At 35.5% G+C, this 15,453-nt stretch overlaps 1 non-coding gene across 1 annotated transcript; it reads right to left on the bottom strand.

Annotated features, from left to right (window-relative positions):
• Positions 338-410, bottom strand: TRNAK-UUU. The gene has a single exon. It is a non-coding gene; the product is annotated as a tRNA-Lys (tRNA).

Genomic DNA, 15,453 nt, shown 5'->3' with positions numbered 1-15,453 from the left:
TGAACCGATGATCACGAACCGGCTAGAGCCACTCGTGCTGATAACGTGTGGTAAAATACTAAAGAAATGAAACAAGAGACAAGAGAAGAAGAGAAATTATAATCTTTTATTTACCCAATTCCATTTCCATACATCATACAATTTATAGATACATGATGGAATACAAAAGGATATGAAATTAATAGTCCACATACAAAATAATGTTCACATACATTTTGTCTTTTAGATATCAACATAATGTCTTTTAGATATCAACAAATTGTCTTTTAGATTTCAACAGTTACAATTTTCTACATATATTTTTCTAAACAGAATTTTGATTAAAAAATATGTTCATCGCCGTCTGTGGGAATCGAACCCACGACCACACGGTTAAAAGCCGTGCGCTCTACCGGCTGAGCTAAGACGGCTGGTGCCATGTGTTCGTGTTAATGTTATTTATCATTACTATTCATTCACGTGTAACCCCCCACTTCTACGTTACCGCGTGACCCGATTATGACGCCTTCACTTGTACTTAGAGGCTGTTTAGTCCAAATCCTAAACTTTTAAGATTTATATTTTTATAAAAATTTTAAACTCATAGTGTTTTATATTTGCTTTAGGATTTTTAATATTTTATTTGGTTCAACATAATTCTAAAATTTGTAATATCTTATTTGGTTCAAATCCAATATTATACAATAACAAATTTTAGAATTTGTAATCTATTATTTTTTTAATTTAAAAAAGAATAAGAGGTGAATATACTTATCTTGGTGAGCTTACCTCCCTATAAGAGAACAAAATACAATGGTTTATCAGTTGGGTAACCAATTGAGAGGATTTGTTAAATTCTAAAAAATGGTTGTTTTTTTGCATTTTAGGGATTAAACGTTTTAAAATTTTTACTGAAGCAAACACCAACTATGGTATCCAAAAACCTAAAAATTATTATTATTATTTTTTATCTTAGAATTTGTAATCCACCCTAAATGCCAAAAAAATTTCATGAACCAAGCAGCCCCTTAATCTCCTCACAACTCATTTATTATTATTAGCTCCATCATTATTCATTTGACAAAGATAAATCGCAAGCAACACCTCTCTTCCTCGTCAAGCGAGGGGCTATGTATTAGTAGATGAGTTCAAGGATGTTAGTGCAACTGAACGCTTAAATGAGAGGGGTTAATGTCCAATTTACTCTTGTATTAATATTATATATATAGCTTGAACCGATTACAAAAGGGCAACATTTAAACTGACATTCAGAAATTTGTTTTCATATATGAGATGATTATTTTTGCGCTAGAAATTTTAATAAAATATTAACAAATTGTGAAATAATTTTGGAGGACACAAAACATTTTATTTTAAAAGAAAACAAATATGACTAAGATTCCATAAATATTTAACCAAAACTTATCAAAACATAAATTAGAGTTTTTCTTATAATGAAGAGACTTCTTATTAGAAAGAGACCGAGCAATTTCATGTTCGTTGATAAAAAATAATAAATGTTTAGAATATACTGCTCACAGAGTTTTCTTGAATAATAACATGAGATCAGAATTATAAGTGAAATTACATTTACAAGTAGTTTCTTTTTTCCTTTCTTGAAATTATCATAAAACTTTGTTTTAGCTCCAAATGCACAATAATTTTAATAACAAACATATACGTTTTACCCCTTTTAGAGTAACTTCATACAAGTGATGAAAGTCGCTCTTTTTATAGTACTAGGATTTATGCACGTGCAATGCACGTAATTAAATATTATGATTAAGTATTTTTGACTTATTTCTTTACTAAAATTTGTTTCTCAGTTCTACTTTGATTGTTTTTCTCACTTATGTTTTCAAACTTTACTATTGTGATTATTTTTTTAATGTTTGTTTGAATGGGCTACACCAAATTTAAAATTTTCATGTAATAATTGAATTGACAAGAAATAACTATAATCTAAAGCTAATTTGAATTTTCACGTTATTTAGATCGGCATGAAACCAAGCTTGACTTAAGAAGGTATAATGTTGTAAAAGTAAAAAACACTTGAAAAGATAATGTTATATAAGAAGGATGAATAATTAAAGCCAATAAGACAATATAATTAATTAAAAGTGGGCTAGAATGAAACTAAAGAGAATATAAATTTTATTGCTAATCACTGATAGACTTTAGAAAAAAATCATAAAATAAAGATTAATGCTAACTCTATTACACTTTTATATGATAAAAGCATCCACATAACCATATAAAAAATTGAAAGAGTTCATGAAAATCACTTCTAAAAGTTCCTGATTTTACTCAAAAAATTAAGCTATTTTTAAAAATATTAAATAATTTAAATTTGTATTGTATTTATAAAGAGCCTTGATGGATATGCTTTTGTTTTAGCAGCTTGTTCTGAATGAGCCCTGTATATTAGCTTTAAAGTGTAATATTTTTTTATCGTGTTATATGGATGTTTGCTTGGTTTGCTTATCTATCTCTTATTTCTTCAATAAGTTAATATATTATTAACACAATTTATGATGACATGCATATCTTTTATATAAATTTCAGACAGGTATAAGATGAATTTTATATTTAGTGGCCTTTAATAAGAATTTTAGTTGTAAAATATATTAACTTCATATTTAAAGGTATTGAAATCTGACAGTACTATTACATGCTTATCTTTGATCGTGTTATTAAAAATTAATCTTTTGTTAGTAGTCATATCCCCAAATAAGGATACTTGCAGAGTCGTGCCACTATATAGAAAAAAGAAAAATATCAATTTTAATTTTTTTTACTTACACTATAGTAACTAAGTATCATGTGCATATTTTTTGTCCATTATAGTGATTTTTCTCATCTTATCTAGTTTATCTCGCAATGTAGTTGATCAATGGCTTCACTTTAGTTTCTATTACAAGATTATTTATTTGAAATTCTATATTAAATTTATAATTCCTTCAGTATTTTTAGAATAAAGTATGAAAATTTATAAGTACTTACTAATTTTTCTTGTACTTTTCATAAATAATGTTTTTTTAATTACGACATAATTGTTTAATATGTTCTTCAATGAGAACTTAGTTAGTACTTCTTTGCTCGATATGCTTTTTATCAATGTCAATTCAGGTGATTCATGAATGTTTCTGAATTTTGAGTTTATTTCCTTCACTTCTCTATTTGAAATGAAAACAACTTAGTTCTTTTAAAAGATATCTCTGAACTTTCTGATAGTTTCTCCAAACATAACTCCTTGTATTTTTTTAGTTTATAAATAAATATTATCAATATTAGAGATAAATGTTTATAAATTATAATCAATTAATGCTAACCTATTATATCTTAATGTAATAATATCAAACATTTCCTCTTTTCTCTGCCAAATTTTAGCATTTTTGTGATTTAAACTTTTGAGATGTGTTTTGCAATTTTTAAACTTTGATAGTATTTTATGAAAATTTTAATTAGGCGCTTATAATTTTTATATTTCATGTATTGGTGATAAGTTTTTAAATGTTAGAATATTTTTCGTAACTCTAAAAATTTGAAGGTATTTTTATAATTACTAAAATTTTGGGTTGTTTTTAAAAATTTTAAAATTTTAGCAATCTGCTGATAATTTCTAAATTTGACGTGTACCAGTTTATAAGTTTTAAAATTTCAGAATTTTTTAATAATTTATTACTTTTGAGAGAGTTTTTGTAATTTTTGTACATTTGAGGTTATTTTTTTACTAATTTTAAATTTCTATGTGCCTGGGTGGGGAGGGGTGTGGGGGGTAGATAATACAGTAAATAATACAATAAATGAGGGTAAGAATTATTCAAGTTGGTCATAGGTCCAGTATGTGGGAATATTCCAGAGAATATTCTCACAGATGATTAACAGAAGGTACCAACTTGCAAATTTTTATCAACTTAGGGGGTATTTTCTTTTGCTATATTTTGTAAGTTAGGGTATATAACTGCTTCAAGAGCGAAACACATAGGGTATATAAATGTAATTTAGCCTTTAAACTTTTGAAATTATTTCTACAGTTTTTAAAATGTTGAGGGTGTTAATTAAAAGTTTTAAATTTTTAGATATCATGTTTGTTTTGAAGTTTTAAAAAGTCAAGGTGTTTTGTGTAATTTTAAACTTTTAAGGCTATTATATGCAATTTTTAAAAATTTTGGGTTTTTTTATAATACTTAATGTATTATAATATGTTATCTACATATAATTTCTTAATCTTATTTTTTCTATATTTTTAAGTTATAGGTAGTTCATATGGAGTTAATATAGGATATAATTAGTATTTGGATAGATTAAGATTTAAGTGAAATATTCAAAATAACTTTTTTTAAATTGTTGACCTATAGATAGTTCACGTGGAATTAGATAAGATATGATTAAAATTAGAATAGATTAGGATAACAATGTAATATTTAAAAAAAGCTAAGGGTAATACTGACCATAGAAAGATTTTCCCAAACTCGTGCTTTAAAAGAGAGTATGATATTAGGTGGAATGCACGTGCATTGTAAGTGGTCAAATATCTTAATTATTTATTTTAGATTTATTTATTTACTACAATGAGGCTGCAATAAAGTTTATGGTTATCATGATATATCAAAATTTTTTGAATATTTCAATGTGTAAAATCGTGTTAGTTTTAACATTTTACCTTCTAGAGAAATAGTAAAGTTTAAAGTCTTAAAAATTAATGATTTAAGAGTAATTTGACTGATTTGAAGGATAATTTTAAACTATTAATGATGTAAGAGACCAATATCGGAAAAAAGCTCTTATCGTTAATTAAAAAATAAACTCTTAAACTCATCAAATAAAGTATTGGTTGTACCTAGTCATATAGGATTTTGTTTAGTTATAAAGAAATTACTTTCATATGTTGTTTTTAGTTGGTGAACGAGTATTATAGTAATTCAAAAGCTTTTTCCTAGAAATTCTAAGTCAGATGTCCAAATTCAAAAGTAAAACATAAATTATGTGATCAATTCCAAAATCTAACATTGTAATCTTTTTACATCTTCCAAACTAACAAATTATTTTATCAAAATGATTACTCTCTAGTTTTAGAAAATTTATAAAATATATGTTAGACCCTAGGGGGGTGATTAGGGTCTTATGCTAATCTAATCCAATTAAATGCCAATTAAAATTAATTAATAAGTTATCCTAGCAAGTATGAAATACAACAATGTATATGAGCTAGGATAAGCAATATGAACAATAAGATATATCCTAGCAAAGAGGTATACTATATGATAGAGATATATTCAAGGATATATAAACAACACAAGGGTAAATAATCTAAACAAGATAGTGGATGAAATAAATGAGTAATGCACAATTGGCGATATAAGATAAATGCAAAAACAAATACGCCAAAGACAAACTCAAACAAGCAATATGATCACGGAGTTCGGACCTTCCGTCCTACGTCTCCGCTCCCCACTCCCGGGGAGAAATCCACTATCACAACCGGGTTTTCTACGTTTACCCGAATAACGTTTACACCTCACAGTGTCGGTTTTCAACGCTCACCGATCAACGTATCTCCTCACACTCGGTTTTCTAGTTCACCGAAAACTTCACAACACACTCGGTTTCCTAGCTCACCGAAAACCTTACAATCTCACAATGTAACAAATATAAATTTGTTCTCCACAATAGATGAGAACTCAATTAAGCACAACTCAATGTTACAATCTCTCACAACCCTAATATACTATGTATGCAAATACAATAAGCTCAAAGTGGGTGTGTGTAACAATGAGTGAAATCAAAATCAAACTAAACTCAAATATAAAATCTAGCTTAAGAACAATAATAATCAAACAAGTATATAAATGTAAAGTTAGAGTTTGAGTTTAGAAAACTTCTCAAGATCAAGATGGAGAGATGGAGATTTGAAGCCCAAACAATAAGATAATCTCCTCCACTTGTGAAAGCTAAAACTGCTTTAAACCAAACCCTTAAACAAGATGGAGCTCTCGGTCGACCGCATCGGTGGACCGACCAACTCTCTGCTGCATGGTGATGAAAGAACAAATGATCGGTCAACCGGTGTGGTCGACCGAGAACTGACACAGCAGAAAAATAGGTTTTAGAGCTGATTTTAAAACACTGTTTAAAAATATCAAATAAATTCCAAAAAATATAAAACTTTGGGGAATGATTGTAGACATGATAATAAACATGCTACAATGAAAAATATGAGATACTTGAATTTTAATGTTTTTGACATAAACTAACTTTTGAAACTTTGTGAAATGTTTTTATTGTAAAACCCCAAAAATTCTATAATGAATATATGTGAATTATTAATAATGAATAATTCTCTTATGATGAATAACCATATATATATAAGATGTATATATTTATCAGTGTTTGGGAACCCAACAGGTGTATATAAGTGAGAGAAACCGATGTTAAGGCCAGCATGTAAAATGCCTAGCAGCAGGCAATTTACCGCTGCGCGGTCGACCGACGCGGTCGACCGTGGCGGTCGACCGCATCAGTCGACCGAACAGCGGTTTTAGAGAGTTTCAGGTTTGGGTTTTACGGGTTTTTGTTTTGGTCTTTTGGGTTTCGGGTCGGGTTAGGGAATTGGTACTTATACTACTCCAACCCAGGAGAGCTCCTATTTCAAAACCCTAGCCCCCATCTCTCTCTCTCAAAAACCCTAGCTGGACCTGGTGATTTGAGGAGTTCGGAGGAGTTCCAAGGGATTTTCGCAGATTTGAGCGAAGGAGGATCACCTCCAGGGAAGTTGTCAGCATCTAAGGCGAGTATCATCTCGCCCAATCCCTCACCCCTATTTTCTATGGTTTTATTTCGATTTTTCGTGAGTTTTTGAAGAGCCCAACAGGTATTTTCGTATAAAAATGAGTTCTTTACATTATGGATTGCAAGAATCGATATTTCAGTTTATGAAAGTTCACCAACGTTTTGTCTAATGAAGATCTAGATCTGAGTTTTCTTAAACAAGAGCTTAACCATGTTTTACTGTCATTTAAAACGTTTCCAACTTGTTTCTCATGTATTTTGAAATATTGGGAATTATGTATTTCATGCTTGAGACTAGTTATATTTTTTTCAGAACTTTAGAACTCTTGTTATCGTAGAAATTTTGTCAATTTTGTTTCAGGTTTCGAGCTGACAGAAACCCAGATTTGGGTTTCTGTCCGCTCGGTGGTCGACCGGTGCGGTCGACCGCTGGGCTCGTTTTGGAGCTGCTGTCGACCGCAGAGCCTCATCGGTCGACCGCGACGCTCTGTCGGTCGACCGCGAGGGCGGAGCGGTCGACCGGTGCGGTCGACCGCCGTTCTCTCTGTTGCTTTTTTCCCTGTTTTGTGCATTCTTGAATATTCGTTCAGGTTCGAGTGATTACCTGGTTTATCTGACAATGGTATTTAGTCTTACTATGTGTCCATGCATGATAGATGACCTGAGGGTATAAATTGGGGACTTACACACTGATTTGAGTATGGATTGGTATAGGTAGATTATTCTATATATCTCAACGACCGTTGCACAATTTCACAGTCCTCGTGTTGGACTATAATCTATTTCAGTCCTTGTGTTGGACTATAATCTATTTCAGTCCTCGTGTTGGACTATAATCTATTTCAGTCCTCGTGTTAGACATCTGCCACCTATTCCAAGAGTTTGGAAATCATAGTATATAGTTCCTGTTTTGGACATAGTTCTTAACCCTGCATATGACTATCTCACAGAAGATCACGACATGGGAGTTATGTAGATTTTGACTTGGCACTGTACTTATGTTCTGAGATTAGTTGTATTTCTTTTATTATTGTTTTCTGTACTAGAACCTCGGGTTTGGTGTTTAGAGATTTACAATTGGAGATACAAGGTATATACATGAGGGTTTCCTTGTTTGGATTATTTCGCTCGACGTACCTATGCTCGTGTTGTAAATTTCTAAATACTAAAACCCTCTATAGTAAGATCAATGATTTTAGATCTCTTATAACTGTATTTTCTTATACAACGAGCCATGTTCCCTTGGGGTTGGTTGTGATGTTACTCGCTAGCGCTTTGACGCTCGTTGTCCCTCCCCCTTTCAGGTAACAAGCTAGGAGCCCAGAGAGTCGCAGGTTGATGGCGAGGCATTTTAGCTTCACCTGTTTACTTAGATATATTTTCTTTTGGAGTTCCACAGTAGACTTTTGTTTAGGTATTTGAGAATCTTATTCTAGAAGTTGTAAAGGCGGTGTGCCTTATTTCCTCTTGTCAGACATTTGTATTTGAGACCTGTTGAGTATTCCTGTTTATCTACTCAGATCATGACTATATATTTCTGTATGTTGGATGATGAGATATTTATGTGACTACTATCATTTCATCAATATATCTTGTATTATCTTTTGCCTGTTTTGTACCTACCCCAGATGTTGACTCTACTAGACAGATGTTAATTGTGATGGTAAAACATGTTATTGCACGGTGTGGTGCATGGAAGATTTGACATTCCTGGTTTCACCTTGGACTGCAGCCTTGTGTGAACCCAGGGGCGTCACATTTATAGACTTAGTAAAACATGTATAAACTGATATTGAAGTCTGATGCGGCATAATTATGTACCAAAATTGTAAGTGCACAATTTATCAAGTTATAGTATAAAAAATATCGATTATGTACCAAAATTGTAAGTGCACAATTTATCAAGTTATAGTATAAAAAATATCGATCCCACGAGGAATGTGATTTTAAGAGATTTTAAGAGATTATTAGAAATGATTCTTATGTTTTGTGCGTGACAATTAGGAATAAAGAATAAGTATGATTGGGATGAGTGATTGTTGTGAATATATGCAAAAAATAATAAATTGAATTTTAGAGGATAGAAGGAAGAATCAAAGAATAAATAAAATCACGAGGCAAGAAATATGAATTAATAAAATCAAGAAATAAAACTAAGAATGAAAAGAAAATTTAAGAAAGTCAAGATGGAGGATTCAAAAGAGGTAAGAAATCTAGAATATAATCCACTAACCAATTTCAATTACAAAATATAAACTATTCTCTTTTTATCATATTTTAACTTAGATTTATTAAGCATAGATTATCAAACCATTTAATGAAAGTATAACCTATCAAATTATCATCTAAGTTAAAATTACTATTCATGATAAGAACAACAACATGATAATAATCCTAGAATTCATAAGCATAACATATCAAACCATTTAAGATAAGCATAGATTATCAAATTCTTCTTCTACCGATTAGTTCTCTAGTTGATTATCCTAAACATGAATATTTTAAGTGCAAGAGAATAATTCATACAATATAAAGGAAATTAGACTAGTTTTATATAATTCTAAACTTCCTACAAGAATTAAATTCACATCTTTAAGAAATAAAAACAAGAAAAAGAGGAACTAATTACAAAAAATAAAAAGAAAAGAAAAATCTAAACTATGAATAAGAAAATAATTCTAACTACAAAGAAAATAAAAATCTACACTACAAAATATATTACAAAAATTAAATGCAAGAAAATAAATCTATTCTACAAATTAAAGTGTAAAAAGAAATAAAAAGACAAGAAAATAAACCTACACTACAAGCATGAATTTAAATCTAACTAATAAGCAATAATAAAGAAATTACTAAAAAGAAATAAAAGAGAAAAGAAATGCAAACCTTCAATTTGCTCTTCATCTCCATCCTCATCATTCAACAAAGAGGAGAAAGAACAAATTTAAATAGGAGAAAAATTATTATTATTAATTACAACTAAAGTTATAATTTTTGGAAGGCCTTCTCAATTAAGAGTAGCCCTCCTCTCCAAAATGAGTTTACAAAATTTTTCACACCCTTAACCCCTCACTCTCTACCCCTATTTATAGTAATCTTCAATGAATATGACCATTGGATTTGTCTTGAGCCCCAAGCAACAATCTCCACCTTTGAATTTGCTTTTTGTTCTTCTCTAATCCAACATAGGAGGCCCAATTGATTTTCAAAAATAAATGAAAATCAAGTTAGCATAAGATCATCAAGTCCGTTCCATGGACTTCATTTGATTTTCAAATTGCAAGCAAGTCTCTGGCCCATGAAGATGAGAGGTCCACTTGATTTTCTTGTGATTATATTTCAAAACTGCAGAAGTCTAAGTCCATCCATGATCCATTTGATTTTCAAACTCAAAACAAATCCGGTCATGTAGTCTTGCAGCCCAGCCTATCTTCATTTGATTTTTAAACCAAAGTCCATGCAGCATAATCCGGCCCACTTCTGATTTTCGGCCCATGTGTTAAAATTTCTGCAGCAACTTGTGATTTTCCAAAATGCAAATGAAAAGCTACAAACAAATCCGGCCCAGTTAAAATTTCTGCAGCAACTTGTGATTTTCCAAAATGCAAATGAAAAGCTACAAACAAATCCGGCCCATAACTTCCATTCATTTGTTTTCGGCCCATGTAGTGAAACTTCATTTCATTCATTTGAGAAAATCCAACGTTGCTGTAGCAACCACAAAGTCCGGCCCTCATTGATGAAATGCAGCAAAGAAAAGAGTCCGGTCTTGTAATCTTGAATAAATGCATAAAAGCCCACTTTATTTCAAATATTTACATCCAAGTCCACGTTTGATTTTGAAATTCCAAGCCTCTACAACCAAGTCCAGCAGTCCGGTTCTCTTGGCTTTTTGCTTCAATGTGCTTCTAAAATGCTACAAAAATAGAGAAGAGAGATTTTGAGAGGTTTTTACATTTAATAATATTTATTTATATTTCCATTCATTTATGTATAAACTAATCTAAAAACAATTATTAATGGTATATTTATTCATGTAAAATAGATAATGAGGGTATAAAATTGTAATAAAATGTGATTATCAAAGTCTATAAACTAATAAGATAATATTTTCACAAAATTACATATTCGATGCAATATTTTCAAAAACACAATAGTAAATATGAAATATATGATTTCATATTATAAACATGAAAAACCAAAACATATGTATGTACATATATAAAACTATATATATGCATAGAAACCAAAACTTATGTATATATATATAACTATATATATATACGAAGAAACCGATAAATGTGTGTGTATATGATATTGAGCTTAGAGTATCTAACACACATAATATAAAATCTAAACTAGATTACCCAAGCATGATCTTGATCTTCATTGTAGCTCAACTTGGTAATCTTGCGGATGAAGCTTGAACTTGATCTTTAACTTGAATTGCAAGGCTTCACTCCACTATTCCGCCAACCTCCATTGGATATCATCGTTGTAGCGCATATTCCATCCATCCTCCAACTACGTTGTTTGTCTATAATTGTAGACATATAAAATTGCTTATAGGTCCCTTAGCTCAGCTCGGCACAAACCGACAAACCAACGAGGCACCTATCGAGATTTACGTGCTTAAACCGGCCGTCACACTGGCACGCAGAACCGCACTGTCACTGACAAAATAAACACGAAGGACCAACATGCGGTCCCCATACCCTCACCAATCTACAGAAATACCAATCAACCAGGAGCGGTTCAACAACTTAGCACGCGCGATGGGCCCAACCACGATCAGAATCACCTCAGACTTATAACGGACTAGAAGTCACGGAAACTACGAGGAATATATCAGATGACACCACAACACAAAAGCTCATACAACCAACCGCTGTCTATCTCAAAAGGAGTCGTCGCCGCATGAGTCTTTTAGGTTGCCATCAAACGATAACAACCTATAAAATACGCAGAGCGGACATCGTGTCCTTGGGCAAACAAAACCCCAGGTGTTCTCGACGCCGACGGCGCGCCGACTGACTACATCCACCTAGCCTCGTCCTCGCCGGGCCGAGACAGACCAGCCACCCATGTTCCTCGGCTCGAGCTCCATTAGTTGGTCTGGTCCAGAGTAACAACTTGAGCCAAGTCCAATTGTCCTTCACCAAAAGGCCCAGACTCAGTTCCAGAAACCTAAGGTCAAGCCTCGCCTTTTACCGGACCCACCACGGCAATAACACTCCCCTACCGGTCATTAGGTTTCTAATAACGCCAGTAATAGGCACCCCTTCGTAGCGTTGGTGCAGCAAAACAATTCACCATTGCAAACGTACGTATCTTGCGCACATTAAGGAGTATGATTTTTTGGCGTCTGGACTAAAGGCTAGAGAAGAGAGGAAGAGAAGTTATTGGAGAGGCACGAGGCGAACGCTGCCAGAACTCGTGCGAGGATGAGCTGCGTCCTCATGCAACGCACAAGGAGGCCTCTTCTTCAGTCATCCCTACCCTTGGGTCTTTTTTCCCTATAGTATTCGCCCCTTAGCCGGATCGATACCTAAAGGTAGACGGCTGGTGGTCCTCAGCTAATTTAAGCACGGAGAATATAAGCCTTGAAATAGCTTCTCTTTAGATCCCCGCCCGGAATTGCGACGTAAGCTCTGCAGCCTGCCGATTCCGTGGTAGAATTCTAAAATTCCTTCCCGATAGAACCCGCGTTGCGAGCAAAATTCAACGTAACGGCGATCAAGCTCTGCGATTTTTCACCATCTGAGTGCCCCGGGGTCCACGGATTATATAGAATCACCACCTAAGTCACTCCCACACCGGTCACAGAGCCGGAGCAAAGCCCACAGCAGATGATGACGACAGATCTTGACGTTTGTTTAGAGTTGTCTAATTTTCTTTGTTTCAAATTGGTACGGCTTAATAAAAAAGAGCTATCTTTTATTTCATTGTAACGATTGAAAGTTTATGAATGCAACAATGAACTACAGCAGAGCGTGACGCACTTCTGAAGCAATACAAGAACTGGCCGCCGATATCAAGCTACAGTTAGCAGTGGGAGCCATGACAAGGCAAAGATCACTAATACTGGCAACGGCCGACCGCCGTGACGTCACGAAACCAGCACTCATAGACGGGCCGCGAAGATGAAGAAAGAAAACTACAAGTATACAGACAACCTGATGTCCTAACAACGGTTCAAAAAACTGGCCTTTCTCCTAATCCTCCAGCATGAAAGTATACGCAAATAAAGAGTATAAAATCCGCCTCACAACAGCTTCTTTAACCGACGTACATGAAAAGGTAAACCTCTTTCTAATGTTTGCAGGTCCTTCGGTTCCAAAATTCCAAAGAACACACCTGCCGCCCAATAAGTGTTTAGCAATGAGCTTAGTCACACAACTATACTGTGACCCCTCTATTTCCTTGGTTTTGAGAAGTTCGCTGGAGAATGTTTTTATAGCATCACCATTCTCACTTCAGAGGGGATTAAAACGCAATCACGACAAATCCGCACTCCTACTTCCCGCCAAAGCGAGCAATGGTTCGAGGACGTCACCCGGAACCATACAGACAACAAGACGTACTGCACGACAAAGATAGAAAACGACGAACTGCTAACCCGTTGCTACGCCAAGCTGCCAAAACGCGGCTTTGGACGCAATTGGATGGGATCCGCCTATAACGTAGATCTAAGAATCCAGCAAACGCCAGGAGCAAACAACCGCAAACAAAACACATCCAGACCCCTTGCTCCTACAAAAGCAGAAGCGAACAATGGTCTAATTACATTCTCAAAAGAACCGCCCGTTTTCCCTAACTAGCCTCGGACGAGCGGACAAATGTCCCGCCCCTTGCGTGCCATGCCCAGCACCCGTTTGGTCCATAAAGGTAAAATCAACACAATGATAGAAATCGCCTGAAAGGGACAAGAGGCAGTAAAAGATCGCAGAAAATATCACGACACGATTGTCGGACATGCCGAAGCCAGAAATAAACAAGTCAGAACAACGCCTGAGTAAAAGCAGGTAATCAATAAAGTGATTGCTCACCGCCTACACACCGTCGCCATAATCTTTCAAACGAGATGACATCCTCGAGCACTCCGGTAACGACCCAAACGCACAACCTCGAGCAATACGCGTGAATTTCGCCCCTGGACCGCAATTGAAGAAAATGCAAGAAATCAAGTCAAGCACGGAGAGCTCATTCCCAAGGTCCATTAAGACGAACGTATCGGTGCTACACTTACCCGAGAATACAAACCGACTGAAGGATTGGGACAGCATCATATCCAAAGTATTCGCCACGACTCTTCATAAGAACCCGAGACTGAAAAATACTTTGGAGGGGGTATCTTGTAGACATATAAAATGGCTTATAGGTCCCTTGCTCAGCTCTCGGCACAAACCGACAACCAACGAGGCACACGAAGATTGACTTAATCGGCACGCAGCAACGGAATAACGTCATTCGCCCGGTGCGGGATCAAGCTAAGTGTTCGCAAGACCGTCAACCGAGTCATCCAACGAGAGCGACGTCGACGGAATCGACGATCGAATCAATAGATCAGTTTCGGAGCTCAGACATGCAGAAGTGGACTTTACTGCTAATCAGGATCCGGATTTAACTGGGCCAAATATGCAGCAACGAATCAAGTCTGGAATAAATCAACCACAGACCGAATACACCGAATAGAAACGCAAAGCGCGGAAAACAGCAAACCCACCACCGCCGGAGGGGCTCGGCTCAAACCGAGCCACCCCAGGGTGCTCGGCACGCCGGCCACCCGGGGCTCGCCAGCCGAGCCACGCCAAGCGGCTCGCGCGCACCACCCAGGCGCGGCCACCCTGAGGTGGCTCGGCGCGCCGAGCCACCCTGACGGTGGCGTCGCGCTGAGCCGAGCCACGCTAGGTGTGCTCGCAGGCGCCAGCGCACCTGACGTGGCTCGGCCAGTGCCGCCACCCAGAGGTGGCCGACAGATTTCTGTGGCATCGGGCACAGTAAAGAGAGCGCTATAAATAGAGGCCCCTTGGTTCATTTGTTGAGAGGTTGGATTTTTGGAGGAGCGCGAAGCCCTGCAGCGATTGGAGACATCAGATCTAAAAAGATCTCAACTTGGGACATCAAGGACTATGCCTCAATCCAGATCTGGTGCTCGGCGAATCATCAACGTCAGATAAGGCAGTGTGTTTCGAGAGGATCGGGATCTCAGATCTACGTTGCTACCAACATCCGGATCTAAGCTTTGGTCTTAGATTCCCGAGACTGTGACGATGTTTCTTGGGAAACCAATCCTCCCCGGCTATTATTTCCACTTGGTGAATAAAATACCCTTGTACTGCGCTAAGATCCGACCGGCATCTAGATGCGCGCGTGGTCCACGCGAAACAACCCGGCGCAGGCCAAAGAATCCACAAGCGAGCGACCGCAAACAGGATCTCGCGATTCAGTTCGAGCAACAAGGATAAAAGTTTGTAATGCTTTCCTTTTTTTTCCTTTTGATCTCATTGTAACCGCGCGGGATCTTATCAAAAAGAACCGGATCTTTGTAACCGATAAACATATTAACAAATGTAATCATTGGAACAATAAAGAAAGACACGATTTCCGCCGCGAACAATAATAAATAAGAAAGACACAAATACTAGACAAACAACATTAGTGGTAAATTGTTTGTTAAAC

This window comes from Asparagus officinalis, chromosome 8, assembly GCF_001876935.1.
Source record: "Asparagus officinalis chromosome 8, Aspof.V1, whole genome shotgun sequence".
Classification (NCBI taxonomy): Eukaryota; Viridiplantae; Streptophyta; class Magnoliopsida; order Asparagales; family Asparagaceae; genus Asparagus; species Asparagus officinalis.
This window is presented reverse-complemented; position numbering and strand designations above follow the sequence as displayed.